Source organism: Pinus tabuliformis, chromosome 7 (genome assembly GCF_031772625.1).
Source record: "Pinus tabuliformis cultivar Carrire ecotype Pingquan chromosome 7, CPIR1, whole genome shotgun sequence".
Taxonomy (NCBI): Eukaryota; Viridiplantae; Streptophyta; class Pinopsida; order Pinales; family Pinaceae; genus Pinus; species Pinus tabuliformis.
The window spans coordinates 405804012-405830198 of NC_142293.1; positions in this window are offsets into that span (position 1 = coordinate 405804012).

Below are 26187 nucleotides of genomic sequence, written 5' to 3' on the forward strand. Positions count from 1 at the left end.
TAGAGGTAGGAGCACAGGGTTCACTCTTCTAAGTTTTTGTTTGAAAGGCTTTTGATTTTCTTTTAAAGGTATAGTGTGCTGGATGACTGAGGTATCATAATACTTGAGGTCCTCATAGCTCCAAGAAAAGACATCTTGGAACTCTTTAAATAATTCAATGTATTTCAGTTTCTGCTCAGGTGGTAATGCTTTGGATAACTTTACCATTTTGGGATTTTTTGGAGTCCCAATGTTACAATCTTCAATTTCAGCATTCAATGGTTGAATTTTTGGTTTTCTTGAGATATCATTTGAGTCAAACAGATCCTCTAAAGGGGTTAAACCTGTAGGCAAAAAATTATCTTTCAACTCAATTACTTCTGTTTCTGTTTCAGCCAGTTCATCTTCATCTATCTGACCCAACTTTTGTATACTTTCGTTATTGAAGGTGGTAGGTTGCAAAACCAGATTAATTGTTTTAGCTGATATTTTCTGTGTATTGATGTGTGCTTGTGGTTGATCATCTGCAGTGATTGAGTCAATGTTAATGCCAGAGAATTCCTCTTTTAGAGTGAGGAAATTATTCATCTGAGTGTCACTCTCAAAGACTTGCCAGTTTTTGATGTTGTCTGGAACTGCTGGCCTGTGTTTGATTTCAGTAGTAAAAGTATGATTGGGTTTGAAAGGAAGCTTACAAGTGCTGGCAAAGGTTTCCAAGCTGTGAGCATGAAGATTGAGTTCTCTGGAAATTTTAGTCAATTGTGATTGTGAAAAGGTGTCAAGTACCTGAATAGCTGTTGCCTTATATGCTCTCAACCTTAGATCATTTGTAGTAAAGTTTCCTTTAATTTGTTGTATGATTAGATCTGAATCCCCTAAGATTGAAATTTTAGTTGCACCCAAATGTTTTATGAGTTTGAGACCTAGCAGAAGGGCCTCATACTCAGCCATGTTGTTTGTACATCGGAAGTTTAACTTGTATGCATGACCCTCAGCCTAGTCATTGTGCATATTATGGATCCAGATTCCTGCTCCAGCTCCTAACTTTTTTACAGAGCCATCAAATTCTAAGAACCATAAGGTTTCGTGTTCAAGACTTGGATTTAGATTTTTAGAGAGTTGAATCATAGGCAGATTTATTTCCTGCAGATTGGTTGATACATTGTTTTATGTTGTTGCCTCAGCTTTTCCTACAGTCCTTTGGTCTTGTGGAGCATATTGTTCATTATCCTTCTCTTCCTCTGCTGCTATTAGTAGTTCAGAATAAGCCTTGCTGTAGATGTCAGCATTGTAGAGAATAAATGAATCCATGTCAGAGTGTATTGAATAGATTGGGAAGTTTTGGGGTTTATCTTGACTGCTTAACACATATTTCATCAAAGTTTCACGATATAATCTCTTGGCTGCCCAAAGACTGAGATGGTTTCATAGGACATATCTAATTGCAAAGATCCTTGGAGTTTGGCCCCCGAGGATCTGGACAAGAGCATGCCATACTTGGGGGGTATGTCAGCTACCACCACATCCATCAAGATTTTTTTGGTTAGGTATTGGACCAGAGAGACACATAAGTCTTTAATCAATCCTAAGCACCTGACCTGGCTTGAATCAAATGAGAATATATCTTTATAACGCCTTGTGATGTCTAGGTTGAGTTTTTCCATTACAGATTTGGGCATTAAGTTGTGTGAGGCCCCAGAATCAAACATTGCATTATGCAGAACCTTATCATGGATGTTTAAACTAACATAGAAGGGTGGAACCCCTCCATTTTCTGTTTTTCCATTAACCTTAGGTCCGAACAGAAACTTTGGTTGGTCATCTAGGACATTCACAACATCTTTATTGTCTGATACTTGGAGTGACTTGTTAATCTGCTGTCTGTATATGTCATGTTTGGCTAATTCCGAAAGAGGAATTGATATCTTGAGCTTACTTATTTCTGTCTCCAAGTTAAAGGGCTTTTCAATTTGCATCTTGGCATTAAGTGCAGCAGGTTTTTCTTTTTCAGCTGGGTTATCATTGATCTTTTGTTCATGGTTGGTATGATTTTGAGTAAAGTTGGTACCATGTTTATTTCCAGGGGTGTTATCTAACTTTATTTTTGCTGGCTGGAGTGGGACTGGCTGTTTTTCAGATGTCTGTTGCTCTGAAATATCCTCCACAGTGACTTCTGAGGAATGTGGGTTCAAATTGCCAGCTGATTGTGGGAGAGTACTCTTATCATTGATCTTTTTTGGCAGCTTATTGTCCTTTGGTTTAAGAGGTTCAGGTACATCTATTGTTCTGGTCCTTAGTTTATATTGTTTGTGTACCTCATACACAGCTGCATCATAACCTTCTTTGAAGTCAAATGATTCTCCTGACTTAGTGTGGTATCGATTGTCATTGTGAACCTCTTGATCTTCTTGTGTTAAGAATACTTGATTTTCACTGTCCAAACCCATTAGGTTGATGTGAGGGTCCTCATTTGGTTCACTAGATGTTGAAGCCTCAGCATAATTTTCTTGGAAAGGAGGTCTGACATGCCGGTCAGGATCAGTCCTTCCAACATTAGGATTTTGGTTCTTTCTAAAGTTTGGGTTTCTAATATTGCTTGTTTGACCTTCCCATGATGATTTTCTTTCTATGGTTTCCACTCTGTCCCCAAGTCTATCCATACCTTTGATGATTGCATCTAGCTTTTGCTCAAATGATGAGGGTTCTTCCTTAAAAGTAGTTCTTCTTTCAGTTCTTGCAAAGTTTCTCTTAGCAATCAGATTTGCCTCTACACTTACAGTTATGTTTTGCATGTCTGCTAGGGTTGCAGGGGCTCTTTCTCTTAGTTGATATGCCATATCAACATCAAACCCATCAGGGAACTTAATCAATGCCAAATCAGGTGGAGGCCTAAGATTTTGAGGAATGGCATTATAGATAGTATTGAATCTAGTGCAATAGTCCAAGACAGTTTCTTGAGGGCCTCTCCTTATGGTGTCATATTCGGATAAAATGTGTAGAGGATCCTTTTTCTTTTCCCATCTGTTCAGAAAGGACTGGTAAAGAGCACCTGAATCAGGTATAGAATTTGCAGCAAGCGCTCTAAACCAAGTTCTTACTTCACCTGTCAGACTTTGTACAAAAAATTTCATTCTCACATCATCATCATCTATCTCATAGTTTTCAAAGTAATCTTGCATTTTCTTGGTATGCTGTAAGGCAGTGTATGTACTGGTTCCATCAAAATAAGTAATCTTGCTTTGGTAGTCCTGAGGCATAGCCCCTGGATTACCAGGTAACTGAAGGGGAGCATAGCGATTAGCCATATTTGGAGGAATAAGTGGGACAACGGGCAGAAGGGGAGCAACTGGAACAAGAGGGACAGAAATAGCAGTTTGTTTATTGGGTGTAGACAATATGTTTTGTGAAGTGGATGAGGAAGATGGGGATGAATGGGTTATATGAGGGTGAAATGATGGTTTAGCAGGGGTTGGGATAAAACTTTGTTGAACTGCCTCAGGGTTGGATTCAGAAGATTGCTCTGGTTCCTTTTGGTTCCTAAGAGTCTTAGGGATCAAATTAGGGTTATCAAAAACAGGTGGAGGATTTGGGTCTGGGTTTGACCTTGTATGCCTATTTCTCTTTTTATGAGCCAGCTTCTGAACTTGTTTTTGGTAATTTTTGAGAATATTTTTAGAATGGTCAAGGGAATGCTTAAATTTTGGAACCACTATCTAGAACAGACAACAGTTGACACCTTAGTTCGATCCCCAGTGGAGTCGCCAGTTATGTTAACAGTCAGTTTGTTCCCTTTGACTCCTAAGGGAATACAGCCGAGGTAACCACAAACCAATCTTTGGATCACAAGTCCTAGTCTACCTGCAATCAGAGAGGGCTCTCTCTTTAGGATTTAGCTTTGTTTTGATAATGTTTTAGGCTAGTTATGATGTACTGAATTTTGTTTTAAAGTTTTGGTTGAATGATGTCTTCTAGCAGCTGAGATGAGATCTTAAAAAGGTTCAGCCCATTGGGCAATGGAGTCTGTGAATATGTGTTGTTTGAGGTATTGAGTAAGAGTGATGAAACTGCAGGGCCATATAGATATATCATGAAACAAACTTCAAATTGTGAATATGAAATATGTCCAGCCAGTGAGAGGCAACTAAGAATATTTCACTAAGCTGGTGATGTGGGGAAAGGAAATATTACTCAGGAGCATATTTGAATTCCTGAATAGTATTTACTGTGAAAGATTTAGTATGAAGGTGAGCAACTAAGAATTACACATTCATAACTAATACTGAAGAAAACATTCATAACAACATAGATTGAGTTTAGGGTGTTTTAATGAACAAATCCTGAACTATTATTTTTCTGTGCTATTAAACCTGTGAAATATAGAGCATGAGCGGATTATGAAAGAATGGAATACATAACAAGATGGTTCAGAAAACTTATTGTGACATGAAATAGCGTAGTAATCCTATAGCAGCAAGCAAGCACACCATAACACCTCAAAACAGCTCAGAACTTCAGAAATTCCATTAGCTTCCTATATTAAAGTCTGAAATTACAACATAGCTTCTCCAGAAGAAAAATCAACAACCCCAGCAAGTTCATGCGTGGGGATATATATACAATCGTTTTAAAAAATATCTTAACGCTGAGTCATTTGCTCAATAACTGTGTTTACCAAATTTCAAAATATAGCAGATACGATAGTTATTGCTACTTAAATGGATAATGAATGCCTTTTCAGCTCTATCATAAATTCTTTGACTTTTGGAGGCAACTGGGTCGGTTAGGTACTTTGCATTGATTCTGAGTGATACGCTCTTTATTGCTCTGTCGAGGTGCGGCTATCTCAGCCCCGTCATCTGCATCTGTAGTCATCTTCTTTTGCTGGTCAAGCTGGATTGCTGAGTTGGCCTTTTCAATTGCTTTCCCAGTCATAGCAAACACATATTAACTTTCTGAAATCGCTGACTTTGTGATGAAAATACAAAAATATGGTGAACAATCTGTTTTTTACAGCAGTGTTTGTATCATGCCTGTCCACCATTCCTGAGTAGGCAATTGGTGCCTTAAGATTATTCCTAAAGTTTCATCTGCCTCAGTATATTTGTAGTAGTTTGGAGGCACTTCAAAAAGATGTCTGATCTCATTCATAATAAAAAACAAATTCTCCAGTTTGTCATAGAGATCCTGCCCAGATGGAGGCCTTGTTCCCTCTGAGGTACTTGTTGCTGCAGTGATTTTATTCGTGGCATATGTGTCTACCCTCTTGGCATAATTTTCATGAGATAATAACCTTCCTGCACTAGTTACTAAGCTGGGAAGGCCTCTGTTATGTAATGTTGTAATCTTCTCAATGAATCTGTTTACTTCTGTCTGCATCTCCTGACACCTTCTGTCCAAGGTGTGCAGATGATTTCTTAAAGTGAGCACTCTCTTCACTAGTAAAATGGTATCAGTCCTGTTAGTGATACCCATTGCTGCCAGCTGAGGGCCAGTGCGGTTATTCAGGACATTGATCATCCTATTAGCTATTTCAGGCATGTTTCCAAGAGATGCTCTCGCTCTTTGACTTTCTTTTTGGGCCCTGCCTATTAGATCCATATGCTCATGGATAGTTTCTATGTATTGCCACTGGTCTGTTATAGATTGACCAATGTTGGTCCACATGATCTTCTTAATTTCAACCACAATTTTATCAAGAGAGAGTTCCTTTTCTAATTCCTTTATTCTCTTCTCAAGAGCTCTTACCTCTCTTGTTTTTTCAGCTACACTTTGCTTGGACTTATCATATTTTTCCTCAATGGCAGCCAACTTATCTTTGGTTTCTTTCAGCTCAGCCATCTGTGCTTCTAGAGCTTCCAGCTCCTTCATCATGTTCTGCATACTCAGGCTGGGCCCCTGATCTGGTGTTGTTGCTGGTGCTGATGTTGAAGGACCAACTTCTGATGTTTGTCCTGTAGGAGGAGCTGCTGTAGTAGTAGAAAGTGGCACACCTTCAGTGGATGCAGATATCTGTGTTGGCTGCATTGGTGTCTCCCCTTGTCTTGATTTTAGTGCTACCTCTAGTGCACTCTCTGTTTCCATTAACCTCTTGTATAAACTCAGGAGTAGGGCCACTAAATCCTGATCCTTCTTCTGCTCTGCCACTTCTCCAGTTTGAGGGTGAAGGCCAGTTGGCAGCTTGATGTGCTTTCTCATAGCTTCTATGTCTTCATCCCTTTTCTTTAATAATGCTTGCACACCCTTGGGGTCCTTTGGATCATGGCCCAACTCTATGATGATCTCCTCCAAGGACTTCATTCTGTTGTCCTTGGCCTAAGATGATGCTTTCTCCAATTCCAGTTGAGCTGCAGTGTTGTGTAGAGAATTCTGTAACTGGTGTGCCCTCAAGGTCTTATCAGCTAATGTAGAATATATCATTTCCCCTGTTTGTCTGTGTAGCTCAATTTGATCCAAGGGGTGGATATCTCTGGCAAAAATTTCCAGATTAGTTCTAATGTAATCTGCAGCTGTTTGAGGTTGTTGCATGGTAGGCCTGAAATGACTAAGAATCATTTTTTGCTCTTGAATGTCGTAGGCAGACATTAATCTCTGCTGATTTATTGGTGCCATTTTCAGGAGATGGTTGTAGATTTGGTGCTTGAGGGGCTCATTCCTTTTCTTTATGTCAATAAACTGTTGTTTGATGTTGGAGTCTGCCTTTGACTTCTGCCTAGAAGAGCTCACCTCTGTCCCATGCGGAATGTCCTGCCCTTACTACAAAGAACTAGTTGATGTTTCGATAGTAGGAGGGGGCATGTTGTCAATTGGCCTCTCTGGCAATTTCTCCTCAGAAAAAGGGTTTAACCTTTGTCTCTTTTCTCCTTGCTGGTCCATAGAGGTAGTGAGAGGAGTGTCCTCTTGCCTATCTCTCTTCCTTGTCCTATCCTCATTAACAAGTGTTTGTAATACAGAGGAGTCAACTATTACCTCCTGCCTTGGAGGAATTTGTTCATGTGTTTGCTATTCTGTGTGGTCAGGTTGTTTGGCTCTGCTTTCCTGCTGCTCGGCCTACTACTCTACATTCGAAGGTGATTCTTCTTGCTGCACTGTCTTGCCTTTAGTCATGTCTGCTGATGGATTAGCTATTTTGGCAGGTTGTTGAGGAATGGTGGATGAAGAAGCAGCTTCTCCACGATGCTGAATGCCTGAAGACCAGACATGTCGAAAATATTCCAAGTCAACTACCTTTTCTAAAGTTTTAATATCTTTCTCTCCTATTTCTTCTTCACTATAATCTTCCACTAATGTGCCCCTTTTCCACTCTATTTGATTAGCATATTGTTCAACCTCTGGAATGCTAATGTGGTCATATGTAGCAAGTCTATGCTTGATTCTTCTGAGGCTTATGAAGTGGTTAGGGTCATAGGGTGCCCAATAGAAGCTTGTCTTGAGCTAGAGGGATTTTAGCATTTGGTCTGCCTCATCCCAAGCTTCTTCTCTCTTGTTAAAGATGAATGGACCCAATTGATGCTTAATTTTGAGTTGTGCCTTCTTGTTTTTGCTATGGAAGTGGATCATATCTACATTGCTGAACTGTATGAAGTACTCTAGAGCAAAGAGTCTCATGGGGACATACTTTGGTAGCCTGTATGGTGCTAACTCACAGCCATATATCCTGATCACTGTATGGTGTTGGTAAAAGTACCAATCCCCTATGCTATAGTTCTTGGACAACTGAAGGATTTTCTGCATATCATCTGTGAGTCTAGGAGGAGGGGAACTCTGCAGCATTGACAAGGCTGGATGGATGAATAGGTCAATAAATTCACAGTAGTTGTATGGTGAAAAATGAATATGATGACATACTGATGTCCAGAATATTACAGATCTTCTGTCTCCCTTTGCATCTAATTTCTTGAGGGAGACAGGGAAGCTGTCAGGCTGATTGTATAAAAACAGATGATATATGTAGGAGGTGTACTTGAAAACCCTCTCTCTCTCCAAATTCATGAACTGTTCATGAATTTTGTTGGCTATAAATGAGGCATAGTCATACTGGACAGCAGGGGGCTGTCCTGGAGTAAAAATAGATAGAACCACCAGTGTTGTCTCATCTACAAACTCACTGGTCTTGAAGCCTAGGATGGAAGATATAATGTCTACCAGCAGTCTCCCTATGTCATTGAACCAGTCATGCAGATAAGGGGGAGGCTGTAAGGGCTGGTACTCTGGGCGCATAAATAATTTTCCAATCCTTGTAATTTGTGAGTTGGAGATCTTGGCACCCTGCTCTAGTAAAAACTGCATGGAAAGAGGCACCAGTGGTCTTGTAGGTTTGAACTGTAGCATTTGGTTTATGCCTTCAGGAGTAATATAGAACAAGACAGAGCCTGAAGGACTCAGAACAACTCTTTGATTGGGGTCATAGTTTGTGCAGCATTGGTGGATCAAGTCAGGGAATTCATTGACCTGAGGGAGATAATAAATTGGCAAATTGGATTTCCAGATTCCCAGGAGGTCTGTACCATCTCTATGCTTCTTTCTCAACTCACAAACTGTCTCTATATGGTATGTGTTGGTCCTCTCTACAGTTTCTCTCATCTGAAAATCTCTGTCAGCCAGGGCTAACCACTCCAGGTTCTTGTGTGGGGCATTTAATGGGGCAATGTTCAATGCCACTGGAGTCTCCATGGTCAACTAAATTTGGAATTATATCTGAGATTTTTTTCTTGGGCACAACAATGCAGAGCAGTGGATTTTGAATGAGCAGGGCAATTTGCAGAGGGGAAGAGGCAAATTGGGGTGAAAATGAGTCAAAATGCTCCTAGGATAGATTCAGTGAGCAAATGCTGGGATTTGAGAGTTGCTTTCCTGGTGGATTTATCGGGCAGAGGTTCAGATTTGCGAATGCGCAAAAAAGTTGTGAATTTGTGGTAATTCGGCCCAATGTGGAGCCTATGTAGGTAAACTTGGGCTTATAGTGTGGAGAAGGACCACTGGTTCATGAGGATTTCTTGAAATTACTGTGTTTCTTCTTTTCTTAGTTTGTTCAGTGAATTATGTAAAAAACCAGGCGCGGAGGGGGGAAACTGATAAATACCTGGTATACTCGGACAATGGTGGAAAAGTAGGTGAATTCAGGGCGCCGGCAGCAAGGGAGCAGTCTTCAAAGTTGGTAGGTAAACGACGTAGCAGCACATGCAGAGGTACAGTGAGAAATATTGCAAATAACGTGAAAATCGAGTTTTTTGGGTAAAATAGGGAAAATTGGGCCTTTGGCACCTTTTTGTTGGATGACGTCATGTGTGGGGTTGGGTACGGAATGATGACGTGGTGGCCAACGAGCGACTCTATGTGGACAGGTGATATGGCAGACAGCTCGGAGCGATGACGGATGGGGCGGCAACATAATGCTGAGGATGTAGTGACGTAGGGGTGACATGGAGGTGACATATGGTGGAGATACAAGGGCGGTAAGCGATAATTTCGAACCGCTTATAGTATGGGAGCGGTTTTGGCAGGAGGCCTCCCGATACAACTCGGGAACGACACGCGTCCGAGCCCTGACGTCATCCTCTGACAGATTTCGGGAGCTATCGTTCGGGCTTTGCAGGTGGTCCAATATTGCTGTGGGCCGTCGGATGGGAGGGCCCAGATCCGACGGTCGACGGGAGGGAAAATCGCCAACACGATACGGCGAGACCCGGCGCATTTATTAATAATTTTTGGTTATTTAGCATAGCGCACCGAGAGGTAAAAAATTTTGGATATATGAAATTTGTGGGTTTTTGTGAGTTTTGCGGAACAAGCAGGTAAACGATATATCCCTTTATAAAATGCGCTAAGGCTATTAAACCAACCGATTGTTAGTTTAATTCCCAAAACAAAATATGAACACAAATTTGCATTATTGCCCGACTTTTTGAAGCTATAAGGCTATATTGCCTAGGGAATGGGGAATATATATTTTTGGTGTTTTTTATATACAATGGTGATATAATAATAGGGGAAGGGGGAACATAGGGAATTAAGTAATGATATGGCTAATAGTTAATATGGGAGGGAGATATAAATGAGAGGTAATAGACACTAAGTTTGTAGGGAACAAACTTAGTTTTGAGAGTAGATCAAAATGAAAAGATTTTTGCATAAGAAATGTGGTTCTACTCTATACCAAAGTGATATTGGGGTGTTAGTAAGGAGTTTGATAGGGAATGTTTGGGATATTAGACATGCTTCACTTTGATACCACCAAAATGCTGAATAAGAGAATCTGCTCTGGCCACCATGGGTTTCCTTTGCTAGGCCAGCAATATGAGAGGAGACATGCTTCTGCAACCCCACTACCTGCCCATCATAGAACCTAGCATTTTTTTGTTTCTTCGGGGAGGGTGCACTTAGACTTGCAAACCCTCATATGCTCTTTTGTTTTGCTGCCCTCCTATCTAAATCTACCCTTATATCTTCCAAGGGCCCAGATTAAGCTAGTGGGCTCCTTTCTTTCTCTATCCAGCTAGTCATCTATCAAGCTCAAACTGTTTGAACAGGTACTCATTACCTACTCTAAAACAAGCAATTTAAAAGATGGCATGGCCCAGATTAAGCTGTTGAGCCATACATCAAGATAGCAGTGGCATTTTGATTGGCCACTTTCCTGGTCTTTCTTTGGGGTTCATTTCAATTCTTTTTTCTTTTGACCAATTCATTTTCTTGCCCTTTGATTATTCTTTTAAGGCATACCCTCTTTACATTTTTTAACTTTTTGCTTTGTTCACCAAAAAATGGAACCTTTGATTCATCAAAGATGATCATTTTTAGCATTTCCACTGTCAATCATGAAATATGAAACCCTATTGGTATAGGAGGCTAACACACTCAAAGCATTTCCCGATGTCTCACCGGAGCCTTTCCGTCGCATTTCCTCGCTAAGGATAGCATCGACAACATCGTCAAACTTTAAAGCACTAGATCCAGAAACAAAGTTACTAATGGCCATTACCAAACCATTCCAACTTTCTGGTAATGAGCACAAGAATAACAGAGCTCTAACTTCATCATCAAAGTTTACCCCTACAGAACTTAACTGACTTGTAACTGTATTAAAATCATTTAAATGGTTTGCAACAGATCCACCTTCCGACATATTCATATTAAATAACCGTTTCATAAGAAATACCTTGTTTGAGGCCGAGGGTTTTTCATATAGTTTCGACAACGTCTGCATCAAACCCTCTGTCGTGGTTTCCTTCGAAATGTTGAAGGCGACTGATGCAGCAAGGCACAACCGTATTGTTCCGAGTGCCTTCCTATCGAGAAGGTTCCATTCTTCGTCTTTCATACCTGTCGGCATCTTTGTTTTTCCGCCCAATGGTAGGTATAGATCTTTCTGATACAGATAATCTTCCATCTGCATCTTCCACAGCGAGAAGTTTTGGCCATTAAATTTCTTGACCCTAAACTTACCATCTTCCGCCATTGCTCCCACTCGAACGAGGAACCCTTCTTTCCTGCGAGTTTATCAGCCAAATAGACCTTCGGCTCTGATACCAGTTGCTAGAAAATTATATATTACGGAGCAATGGAACACATAAAATATTGCAGAAATATAAACACAGAAAACGCACAAAACAAGAGAGATATAGATATACGTGGTTCACCTAGTTTGGGCTATGTCCACCCCGAACAGCCAGTCCTTCCTTTCTATTATCCAGCAAAATGAAGAGACACAACCTACAGCAAATCCGCTGTAATATCCTCTGTTTTCTCTCACAGTCTCACCTTTTTGTTTCTCGCTCACAGAATACACATCTATCACACAGCCTCAAATACAATACCCTCATACAAAGAGAGGGGTTGCCTTCTAGGGAAAAAAACCCTAAACTAAACATAAGTTCTACCGTCAGATCATCCGCCTAATGAACGGCCCAGATTGACTAGAAATTACTATACTTTTACAAGGCAATTTTACAGCTGTTTTTTAGCTTCGAGGGATCCCCCCGCCAGGGGGGGGCTCCCAAAGGTTGCAGCCGCCCCCCCTGGACCCCCCCTGCAGCGAATATTTAACGGGCGGCACTTCTGCCCCCATTTCAAACTGGGGTCCTATGTGGCGATACCTTTGAATATAGAAGATAATCAGGCTCCACACCCAACACACTTAATATATTATGTTTCATCCCATCAACATATAAAATATTTTTCACTTTACCTTTGCCATTTGATAAACTGCCCATTCCTTTGGCAATTATTTTGCCTTGAGAATTATTGCCAAAAGCCACATCACCTTTTTCAACTGGTTTCCAAGTCAGAAACTTCCTTTTGTCTCTTTTCATGTTCTTGTAACATCCATTTTCCACATACCAATGGCTCCCACCATTTTTAGGATACAATGAAATATCACATTTCTCTAATTTTTCTTTTTCTTTTTATACGTTGGGTTTTGCTCAATTTTCTCAATTACTTGCTCTATTGTCTTGTCTATTAGCATGTAATTGACTACTATATGCCCGAAATTTTAACATTTAAAACATTCCACCAAATAGTTTAGAGGAGCAAAAGAGTTATTATGCCTCAACCTTCTTTTTCTCTATTGAATTCTTTTGCTTGATTTGAGTCATTTGTAAGAGAGATTAACTCTACAATTTTCTACTCTATGGCCATAATTTATGCATGTGAAACAATATCTTGGCAATATATCATTTTTCTTGGATGGTTTCCTTTTTGCACCGACTTGAATTTTGGGCAAATCGATTTGCATGGAAAATGTGCTCCTTTTGCTACTCCTGATTTTTCTTTTGCTGAAAATTTGTCTCTTGCTGCTTTGTATTCCTTCCTTTTTCTCGAACAAAGGTAATTGAGTTTTTACCCTTTAATTAAGTTGTTGCACTAGACTCGGCTTCATAGACTAAATCATTTGATCTTAGGAGGCTCTTTGTGATTCCAAAATCTCATTCAAATCTTCAATCCATTTTCCAATATTTTTTTAATTGAAACTGAGTTGTGTTTTAGCCTTCTCAAACTCCTCCTTCAACAATACAATTTCTTATTCCAGCTTCTCACATATTTGAGCCTTTTCATTCAAATATTGGTTCAATGACTCTTGTATCTTCTTACCTTATTTTATTTTCAAGAGAAATCATTCTACAACCTTAAACTTTTCTTTTGTCAAAGAATCCTTTCGGAATTTACTTTTCTTGCTCAACTTTTATATTCCTTCAAGAGCACTTACCAGTTCTCCTTCAAGGTCAACTTCTCGTTATTCATCATCAGAAATAGAGTTGACTTGAAAATTTTCTATGGCCATCAACATGAATTCTGTAGGGCTCTCATAATCTCTATCCTCATCCAAAGATAGAAGCTTGTCCTCTTAGCCTTTTCTTCATCCTTTTTAAAAAATTTAAAAATTTCTTGAGGATCATAATATTTTTCCTTCTTTTCAAGACACGCTGATACTTAATGACCAACTTTTCCACAAATAAAATATTTAATTGCTAATTCACCTTTATTCTTGATCCTTGCTTGATCCTCGTCACAAAGTTGGATTCTTTTTCACCTGATTTAAAACATGAGTCATCATGCTCACCCTTGCACTTCTTTTTTTCTTTTAAGATTGATTCTTTGGCTACAGGCTTGCCTTTCAAAATTCTCATCTCATATCAAGTGAGTATGCCAAGTAGTTGACCTAGAGTGAGAGTTCTTACACTTGACATTTCTTCAATGGCTGACACCTTGGGATTAAACCTCTTAGGAAGAGATATTAGTATTTTTTGAACTACCACATCTTCATCTAGCTTCTCATTAAGCCCTCTTATGGTGTTCACAACTTCATCAACTCTTAAAAAATATTTTGCAATATCTTCATCATCATGCATGCTCAATGATTCAAATTGGATCCTACAACCTTAGAGTTTATCTTTCTTTACCTTGTTGTATCCTTCATAGCAATTTCTCATCTTGTCCCATTTTTCTTTGGTAGATGTGTAATCCATGACCTTGACAAGCTCTGATTCAGGTGGACAAGGAAGCAGGGCATTCATTTCTTTAGCATTGCATGTGAACCCCAACTTCTAATTTTTGGTAACCACTGCTAGAGGTGTTGGACACCTAATCCTCTAAGGGTTATGGTGTGGAAGATAAATAGTCAAAGGGATTCCAAGAGACCTTGTAATATAGAATCCAATGGTCACTCCATTGTATTATAAATATGTATCATTTGTTGATAGAAAAGGTATTCATACTTTACCTTATTTGGCTATCCACATTCCATGTGCATCTACCATGCTACCAGAGCCAGTGGTTTTATGGCATCTTTATGTCTATCAATTTTTACCTATTGTCTCTATCTTATGTGTTAGAACTTGAGCATTCACATTCTGTGCCTGTCTATAGGGATCCTAATGCTCCAATAAATTTGGTTTCCGGTGGTATCAGAACACAGATTCCTAGTTCATCTGCAGGTCTACCTTGCCCAATAACTCCCGTCTATTACCATTTTTATCCTCCCACTCATGCATGTCCCTGCAAAACAATAGAATCTGTGTGCCATCACTTAATCAATTATTTCACTCTGGGTTGTGACTATTGCTAAATTTCTGTGATATCATAGTTCTGGGTGTGGACTATTACATGCTCTCCAATCTCATTACACTTTTCGAGCACATAATCAATATTGAGATTCTCGCTACGGGTTTCAAGGAATAACCTATGGCTAATATACCCGGTGTGGAGACTATGGAGCAAGCTATACCATTGTCGATTGGACTCCCGTAGTGATACCTCCCATACACCTTGTCCACCATTATGCCCTTGAAATTAATAACTTTCAAGGATGGATTGCCTTCGAAGAGAAACAATGCCAACAATGCTTCCATCTTGAAGCTCTACCAAGGACCCTACAGTTAGGGAAATAAATACATCTCTAACATCTTCATGAGGAAGATTGCATCCCTCTTATACACCTAGGCTACCCCTTATTGTTCAACACCTTACCATAAGACTTCGATTGTTCTCCTCACGCCTAGCAAGTTCAACTGTGCTCCTCACATTCCCTTGACTCCTGGTAACTCCAGTCCCTTGATTATGCTCCCACACCACCCTCAACACCATTTCTCGATACCCTTGCAGTTGCACTATCATACAATACAACTCGAACACCCCCAACTCCTATGCATAGTGGCACCAGTTCCTCACATACAATTAATACCGACTACCAATTCAATACCTCCCTCAGCCCTGTTGGCTCTGGACCACCATATAATGCTCTACTTCCTACCCATATATTATATACCACTGCCTACCTACCCCTATTATGTTGTGTAACATTTGGTTCACTCCACTCCAGTTTCACTGCAATACCACTCGTGGTATCATAATACGCTCCCACCGCACTGATAATACTGACTTGAAACCTATTGTAGGGATTATTTTTGGTCATAATTGAAGGCGTTTCTGGACAACCACTTGAGTTTGGCAAACACAAAATTCATGGTACGAGAGGAGCAAGCAGGAGAACAATTAATTCAATGGCGTAGCGTTGGAATTTTTCTGAAAGACTATTGAGTTGAGGCATTACGAACTGTGAGTTAAACTCCATCGAAGGTCATTGCTTATTGGTGCATGCGTTTGAAGATTTCTTCTATCCAATATGAATTGAAAGGTTTGAACTGTGTGTTCAATATTTTTTTAAAGGTTGTGGCATATAATTTGCGTTGAAAATTATGTTTGGTGATTTTGAACTGTTTGGTATGGTGTATGTTAGTGACATATATTATACGTCGAGCATTGAGCCATATATGATACGTTGAATGCATTGAGATAGCGTTGGAATCATAAGTACATTGGAATTGAAATAATTTATCCATGAGTATGTGTGTTAACCTATTCTTTCGAGGCCCACGTTGGGTTTTTATCATATTGGATTTTATTATGTGGGTTGGTGAGTGTATGGTGTAGTATGTCCCTTATATTATACAAGCCACACTGTTATAGAAATTTTTGTGCCTTGCATCACTGAGCATGAAATGTCAATAATTAAGGGATCCAAAGTCCCTAAACATGTTGTTCCTACCCCTAGAGGAACAAGGCCAGCAAACCACAGCAGTTTATAAAGGTTCTCCACCTGAAAACGCTCAAAAACAAGCAATTTCTGGATCATGTCAACTGCTCCACTGAGCATCTGCGCTGAATGTCAAGTGCTCCACTGTGTACCTGCGCTAAATGTCAACTGCAAAGAAGGCCACCTGCGCTGAGCGTACTTGGACAAGTGGCAGACTCATTCCTCAAGGTGTCAATGCCCAGGAAGCTTCCAAAATGACACTTGGATCAGGGAATTCGACTGGTGATGAGTAAGAGGTTCCAAATCTCCAAGTGGAAGTAAAAATCTCCAAGTGGACTCAAGAACTGAAGTGGGAGAGGACACTAGTCAGCTTCATGCCAGCCTCAAGCTAACTCATCCTTTCTCCAAAACTCCTATATATAGAGCTCTCTCATGAGGTCTAAGGAGGCGGGGATTGTATTGCAAAGAATTGCTGTTGGATTGTGGTTGGATCATTGGGTGTTTATGATTTTGAAAGGGGCTGAAGAAGGAATTCCTTGCTGCTGGGAAGGAGATGCTGGGTTGGAACCCTATGGGTTGTATCTCTTCCTGAACCCTGTTTATCAATCAATAAAGCTTCTTGGTTCTTTCCTATATGCTGGTGTTTATTGTATGATTTGCATTAGTGTATTTGATTTACTTCTAATCCTGAATCATTTATGAATATGTATATTTGCCTTTGTATTGTGTCCTTCTCTTGTTGCATGTAGCTATTCTCTTGTCACAGGTAGATGTTCTCTTGTGATCTCGTGGAAGCAAAAGCGAGGAGGCAAGTAGTTGTGGACACACAAAGCAGAGAGGATCTAGATCGAGGGACAACCGAAAGATAACGGTAAGTCTACCAATCTCCTCTCTTTCATTTTCATAAAAGAAAGAAACCAAAGTAGCTGCATTCGTTTGTTGTTAAGGCCCTATCACGCCTTAGGTGGATAGGATCGTCCTGCATAAGCACTTTTCCCCACAACACACACCCCATTTTCTCTTGGAGAGTGTGTTGATGTTTTATGAGGGTCGAGAACCATTCCTTTCCTATGTTGTTTTAAAAGGCCATACTTCATAAGTGTGATGGCTCATATATGCATATATGCATGGTGAGTGTTCTAAATAATTCAAAAAAAAAGGCCATTTATAGTGAAGGTTGGTTATATGGTATGTGATAAGATATTAGATGTCGCATTGATAATTGATATATGTTATGCAGTGTATTATATGCCATATGGAGGCATATTGAATACTTTTTTGAAGACAAATTTGTATGCTAATAAGTGATTTTGTAGTAATATTATTGTGAAATGAATTGAATTGTTGATGTATTAGAATTATTAAATATTCTAATACGATATACTATTGACAACACTGCCAAAATAAACAAAACCTCTCTCCTTGACATTCAAATATGTCTATAAAATTCAAAAGACAAGATAGAGTTTTTTCAACTTGAATCTCAATTTCAATGAGAAGAGATACAATAAAATAGACATAATTTTGAACCTGTTTATGTTCAGAACATTAAAGTAGACTCCTATAAGAAGCAAGTTAATTCAGATCAAGTGCCCAGTGAAGCAGCAGAATTGCATGCAAGAGCTGAAATCCAGTCTGTACTTCCCAAGTATGTCATTAGATCTTGGGAAGCAATTGTCCATAACATGCAGAAAATAGTTCTTGGATATGACAAGGAGGTTTCCTTTCACATTCTAGATTACTTAAAGCCAATCCAGTTTCAGAGTGTTGGATTTATTCATGACAATTCACCTTCAATTGTTTTAGATTTTAGTCCTCTTGCACAACAACCATAACAGATTGTTAAATGCCAACATTGTGACTCAGTTGTCCATATGAAAGATAATTGTTTTTATATTCATCTATGCAAGCATTGTGGTCAGCATATTCATTCTTCACACAGATGCTTCAAAAACAAGCCTCCTGCAAGAGCAAAGATTCATATTTGAGGGATCACTTCTTATCAATGGGCTTCAATAGCCAAGAAGATATTTCGCTCATACGACATGATTTGTTCTTGAATATTGAAAAGTCTTGCAATTGAGATATCTTCATCTTCTCACCTTGTATTTGATAGGGGGGAAGTGATGGTCATCTAGAAGCTTCAAATCCACGTCAAGTGAGCCTAAGCCACAATCTGCCATACATGATTTAGAGTTTTAGGCAGAGACAAAGATGCCCCTGAGGATGCCTTCAGCTGATGATCAGCCTTAAACAATCATAGGTTGAGACCTCCCTTTTTAGGTTGAGGTTCTCCCTTTTTATGCGGGGTGAGACCTCCCTTTCAAGGTTGAAGGTTTCCCTCTTCAAAACATGAGGATCACTTCCTCTAGCAGAAGACCTCAACTTCAGGTTAGATTTGGGAGAGTTCTAGGAACTACACTAAGTGTTCCAGCATTGGTGGTCATCCTTAAACCACCCCCTTATACCAACATTTCAGAGAGAACATTGAGCCCAGTTTCCATGAATTTTTGCACATTTTATATTAAATCTCTCTTCTTGGACACATACATACCCCTTCGGATTAAGGGGGGGAATTCTAGACACCTAATCCTCTATGGGTTGGTGTGGAATGTGAACAACCACCAGAGTCCAAGAGACCACTTAGAATATGAATCCAAGGGTCACACCATGTACTATAAATGTATATCATGTTAATAATATATTTAATCAAATGTTTATCTTCCACATTTTTTGTTTACATTATAGGTATGTTTAACAAAGGTATTTGATATGCTTCTTCCATTGCATCCCACACATAAGCTCCAAGTGATTGAATGTAGGTATTCATCCTCTCTTTCCAAAACACATAGTTTGTTCCATTGAAAATAGGTGCCCTACTGGTATGACCTCCTTCTTGGTTTTCCATGGCCCTTGATATTTCTTCCAACTATTAAAATATTCTATAGTAACCTACTTTAATACCAATTATTAGAAACCAGGACAACATTGGGGCGAGTGAATCAACATTGTAGCAATTTTACCAAATCAAAACTTTATTTTACTTTTTGACATCATTAAATACTTCAACATTAAATTAAAATAATAACAAGGATTAATCAACAATCATAGTGGAAGACACAAGAACAAGTAAATTTGAAAATGTCTCTTCAATTCATTCATAGGGAAAGATACAACTTGTTGCTACAATTTCTATGGCTACAACCAAGAGGAAGCTACAACTCCTTGATTTATCAATTACAACTTAATGGATCTGCAACACCAACTATTATACAAAATCCACTGCAAGGAGAAACAACACCTAATCAACAAGCTACAACTTGCTTTAAACACTCACCAGGATCAATGATTTCCTTCTTTGCTTAAAAAAAAAAAATGAATCCTTGAAACACCAACAACTTCAACAATATATGATCACTAAGAAACAAACACCTTCAACAATTTCTGATTGCTGATAAATACACCATACAAGCACCCCCATGCAACAGAAGCTTGGTCTCAAAAAAAATTGTGCATTGATTTTTCTTGATCATGCTATCATTTATAGTTTTTCTTTTGCTAATTTTGGCTTCTTGAATTTTTGCATGCATCAATATTTTTGCCTTTGTCCTATTCATTTTAGTCTTTTGACTATGTTTAATATTGATCTACTATTTTGGGATTAATCTCTAAGTCATTCTATTGTTTTTCTACTTATTTCAGTCAATCTAAAGTTTTTACCAAGCTTAGTTGTATTCCTCCATCTCACAAAATAGAAGAAGAGATAGATCAATGACTTCAAAATTAGCCTTTTCGAGCAGGAAACCTATTTTACATTACAAAAATGAATAATTCTTGGAGGATTCAAATGACAAAACCTCATTTCTATATATAAGAGTCTAAGGGGTCACAATATAATCAGAGCCGACATAACAATAAGAATGTAAGTGCACAACAATAACAATAGTGGGTTTCTATGGGGCACAATAATAACAATATGGGTACTACATGGGCACAACAACAACAATAAGGGGCTACATGGAAAATAACAATGAGGGAATACCATAGTATTATAGGGACCTAACATGCCCCTGTCCTTCAAAAAATTGTTGTCCTCAATGCTTGAGTAGTTTCAGATACTTTTGTATAAATTTATCATTCTCCCATGTGGAATCCTCAGTGGGTAAGTTCTTCCACTTTATGAGATACTCTGAAATTGATAGATTTCATAGCTATCGAGTTTTTATTTCTGTGACTGCTTCATGTTCAATATGATTTTTCCTTCCTCATCAAGTTCTGGAAATATTGTTTGTACTAGGAGCTTGTCACATATAACCTTCTTTAAGAATGAAACATGGAAAACTAGGTGCACTAGGGAATATCCAGAAAATTCCAATTTGTATGCCATAGTACTAATATTTTATAGCACCTTGTAAGGACCATAATACTTTGGTGATAATTTATTATCCTTCTTAGCTTGCTTGAGGGATATTTGTTTGTATGGTTGTAGCCATAAAAATGCCCAATTGCCAACATCAAAACTTTTTTCGCTGTGATGTTCATCTGCATGTTGTTTCATTCTATTCTGCACCAAATTGAGGTTATCCTTTAAGAGTTGGAGAACTTGTTGTTGATGATCGATGTGATTCCACGACTTGAACCTTAGAATTTTCTCTTAAAGATGATGTGATGGACGGTGGATGATATCCATAAAGTTACATAAATGGGGTAATTTTTGCTGCATATGGAAGGAAGTGTTATACCACCATTCAACTAGAGGTAACCACTTGACCCATTGTGTCTATTTATCAGATACAAAGAAACGCAGATATCCTTCCAAAAATTTGTTAACTATCTCAGTTTTAACATCTGATTGTGTGGTAATTCTTACCAATGCATTACAAGATATTGTTAGATTCATTTCCTCTTTCTCTGAGGTTGGTTCTTGGTGTATACCTTCCTCTTTTGATGTTTCTTGTTCATTTTCTTCCTCCTCTTCACAATATATGTAGAAAAATTTCTTCCCCCTCTTCACAATCTATGTAGAATAATTTATTCTCAGCACACTTGTGGGTTTTAACCCCGTACAGAAATTACCTACATAGGAATTGTAAAACACAGAAAATAAACAATGTGAGAGCATCACACATAAAACACATATACACAGAGATTTTCCCCTGGATCCAAAAACCAGGACTACCAGCTTGATTTCTCATTGTATTCCTTTCAATGTTATAATACATATTTATACATGACGAAGCATCCAATACCATGGATGAAGACCATCGCGTCCAAAAAACATGTGCGAAAATCATGCACAAAAACATAGGTGGGTCTGCCCAACCTAACATAGGGTCCAAAACCAAAAATTTTTGGGGTTACGAGTGCCCCTCACACCCCTTGTGACCTCCCCCCCTGTAACCCCTGGTTAACTACGTGGGCTAGTCATGGAAATAATATAACACAACCCAACATTCTCTAGCTTGTTGTTTTCTTTCCACTGGGGGCCACAAGAGAGCTTAGCAATTTATCTAGCCCTGGAACACCCATTGTTTCTCTACACCAAGAGAACTTCTTAGAGCTCACAAATTTTGTTAATGCATCTACAATATTCTTCAAAGTGTTCACCTTTACCAGCAACACCATTTTGTCTTCTATCATATACCTCACAAAGTGACACAAAACATCAATGTGCTTTGTCTTTGAATGATATGCAGGGTTCTTTGCCAAGAAAAGTGAACTATGGCTGTCATAGTCTATCCTTATAGCTTCCTATACTAACCCCATACTTGAACACAATCTCTCCAACCAAACTACTTCCTTGCTTGCATGAGTGGCTGCCATGTATTCTGCCTCTATAGTTGATACTGCCACTACAGATTGTTTCTTACTCATCCAACTGACTGCACCTCCAAATAGGTTAAACACATACCCACTTGTAGATCTTCTCTGGTCTAGATCTCCAGCCTAGTCTGCATCAACAAAGCCACGAATATCCAACATTCTATCCAATCCTAATCTTCCTTGGTAGCACAAACCATAATCACTAGTGCCACACAAATACCTGAAAACCCGCTTCACTATTGTCCAGTGATCCTTCCCTAGTTTTGACATAAACCTACTCAATACTCCCACTCCATGTGGAATGTCTGGTCTAGTACATACCATTTCATACATCAGGCTACCGACTACACTTGCATATGGAACACGGGACATGTCCTCTTCCTCTTCTTGTGTCTTGGGACACTGTTCAACAGATAACCTCACACCTACAGGAATAGGAACCTTCACTGGTTTACTATCCTGCATATTAAACCTCTGCAGTATTGTCTCCACATACTTCCTCTGGTTTAACCAGAGCTTCCTTTTTTCCCGATCTCTTTCAATTTCCATGCCCAAAATATAGTTTGCAGCACCAAGATCTTTCATGTCGAATTTGAAGGACAAATGGGTCTTCAAATCCTAGATAATTTCTTTGTCATTTCCAACTAGCAACATATCATCCACATACAAGACGAGATAAATGACACGGTCACCAATTAATTTAAAGTACACGCAGTGATCTGCTTTGCTTCTAGTGAAGCCAAGTCCCCATATAAACGTATCAAATTTCTGATACCACATCCTTGGTGACTCTTTTACCCATACATAAACTTCTTTAACTTGCATACCCGTTCTTTCTTACCCTTCACTGTAAAGCCTTTAGGTTGCTTCATGTATATTTCCTCTTCCAAATCCCTGTGAAGAAATGTTGTCTTCACATCCATTTGTTCTACCTCAAAATCAAAGGCAGCAGCAACAAATAAAAGTAATATAATAGAAGTTACCTTGGCAACAGGAGAAAAAATATCACCAAAGTCAATTCCCGACACCTAGGAATAACCTTTTGCTACCAACTAAGCTTTGTATTTCTCCACATTTCCTTTTGGATTTGTCTTCTTCTTGAATACCCATTTGCTGCCAATGGGTTTCCTTCCAGCCGGTAACTCCACTAGATCCCAAGCCTCATTTTCATGCAAAGATGCCATTTCATCAACCATGGCCTCTTTCCAAAATTTGCCATCCTCTGAATCTATTGCTTCCTTCATAGTTATAGAATCATCATCAATAATAGATAAAGAAAAAGTAGATGGACTATACCTTTCTAGATGCCTTCTTTCTCGAACTGATCTTCTCACACCCGGAGTTTGTGGCTCTTCATCTTTTGATTCCTCCTCTGTTGTAGAGTTTGATTCTTCCTCCTTAATCTCAAACTCTATCTTCTCAGGTTCGTTTGGTTGGAATTCATGTTTAATAACATATTTTACCTCTCTGAACACCACATATCAGTTGTACATAACCTTCCGTGTGACTGGGTTCCAAAGCTTATAACCCTTTAAACCATTCTTATACCTAATAAAGATGCACTTTTCAGATTTACTATCTAACTTGGTTCGTTTCTCCTTTGGAACATGTACATATGCATCACATCCAAATACCCTCAGATGTGAAAGAGAGGGTTTCTTACCAATCCATACCTCTTGTGCAGTCTTATCTTCCAACGCTGATGAAGGTGGCCTGCTGACCAGCTAACATGCAGTATCCACTGCCTTTGCCCAGAATTCTTGTCCTATTCCGACACCACTAAGCATGCTTCTTGCCCTTTCCATCAATGTCTTATTCATTCTTTCTGCAACTCCATTTTGTTGAGGCGTATATGGAGTAGTCTTCTGTCGTGCTATACCACACTTCTTATAGAATTCTTCAAATTCCTTGCTGCAAAACTCTCCACCATTATCTATCCTCAGAACCTTTATCTTCTTTTCTGTTCTAATTTTCCATGAGAGCCTTAAATTATTTAAACCTGTCAAAGGCTTTAGATTTCTTCTTAAGGAAATATATCCATGTATTCCTTGAGAAGTCATCTATAAATGATACATAGTACATAGACTTACCCAGTGATGGAACCTTCATAGGTCCAAACACATCACTATGCACAATTTCTAATATCTGTTTTGCCCTCTTACTACCAGAGGGGAAACTCACCCAATTCTGCTTCCCATATACACAATTTTCATAGAAATCAAAATCCAGAGAGCTATCACTCATACCTTCTACCATACCTTTACCATGAAGTATTTGAAGGCCCTTCTCTCCAATATGTCCAAGCCTTTGATGCCACAACATGGTCTTCTCTCCAGAGACCACTAGATTTTCTGCTCCACTTTCAGGAACCACACAACTGTTGCACCCATCAATAATAGTGCTACCTTTTAGCTTGTATAGAGTTCCAATCCAAACTCCCCTCATCAATACCAGTGCTCCCTAAACCATTTTTCAGGTATCCTTCTCGAACACTGTTTTTAACCTGCATCATCCAGCTTGCTTATAGAAATCATATTTCTGGCCAATGCAAGAATATGCAGAACACCCATAAGTGTTCTAACCCTTCCACCTTGCAACTTCAACATTAATTTTCCGCGACCAATGATTCTAGACTTCCTATCATCCCCTAAGAAGACATCAACACCATCATATTTCTCATACTCGCAGAACCACTCTCTATGAGGAGTGAAGTGAAAGGATGCACCTAAGTCAATCAATCATACCTCATGATCTACATGTGTACTTGAAGAAGCCAAGTACACATCCCCACCTTCATCTGAGGTGGTTTTCGCCTCTACAGAAGGAGCATCATCAGATCCCCCTCCTTTATCAGGAGGTTTAGATTTATAGTCCCTTTTGTAGTGCCCTTCCTTTCCTCATTTCCAGAACACCACCTTTACAGGTTTTCCTGGAGATTTAGATCTCCCTCTAGATTTCGATCTCCCATTTGATGCCTTATTTTTGTTTCTATTTCAGGAACATCCTTGTACAGACAAGGCATCACCATTCTGCCTCTCCATATTTTTCCGTCTCATCTTCTCCATCAGCAAGGATGAGACTATTTCATCAAACTGCAAGGCAGTTGCATTGCTACCTATTGCAATAACTAGACTATCCCACGAATCTGGTAGAGAACACAACAAACTGATGCACTTATCTTCATCTGAAATTTTAATATCAACATATGCTAACTGACTTACCACAGTATTAAATGCGTTCAAATGCTCTATCACTGAGTCTCCATATTTCATCCTTAGGTTATATAACTTTTTCCACAGTAAGAGTTTATTCACAAGAGACTTAGATTGGTACAAAGTCCCTAACTTGTCCCGCAAAGCCTTTGTTGTAGCTTCCCCTGATACATTTAGCAATATTGAATCTGAGACACACAATCATATTGTGCTCTTTGCTTTCTAATCCAACTTCTTCCATTCTTCATTAGACACTCCCATTGGTTTAGTACCCAGACCTACCGTGATCCACTGATATTTATCCACCAACAGATCCTCCATCTTGAGTTTCCACAAATCAAAACTCTTACCATTAAATTTCTCGATCTCTATCTTTCCACAGCTCGCCATCTTCTTTCACAACTAGAATCGATCTTGTAGATCTCCCACTGAATAGGGTCTACCACAGGCCTGAGCAAAACCCCTCAGCAACAAAGGCATCCCCTTGAAGCCAAAACTGCTCTGATAACAAAAATTACCTACATATGAATTCTAAAACATAGAAAATAAACAATGTGAGAGCATAACACATAAAACACATATACACAGATATTTTCCCCTGGATACCAAAATCGGGACTACCAACTTGATTTTTCATTATATTCCTTTCAATGTTATAATACATATTTATACATGCTGAAGCATCCAATACCATGGACCGAAAACCATCGCGTCTAAAACCATGGACCAAAAACCATTTCTTCCAAAAATCATGTGCAAATATCATGCACAAAACCATAGGTGGATCCACCCAACCTAACATAGGGTCCAAAACCAAAATTTTCTAGGGCACTGCCCCAGACCTAATAAAGTGGGGTTACAAGTGCCCCTCAAACCCCCTGTGACCTCCCTCCCTCTAACCCCCGGTCAACTACGTTGGCTAACACAACCCAACAACACTTGTGAACTTTAGTGTATTTTCTATCACAAATGTAAGAAATCCCTTTTGCTCCTTTTTCCTCCAATTGTTGCAGTCTCAACCTTGTAATTTATGGAAGACTAGGAAGTTAGCAACACTTCCATCTCCATAGTTGTCAGTGGTAGACTTCCTTGTTGCCATAATTTTGCTTTCAACTTTTCTTGCCACCCTGAATGCCTTCTCCA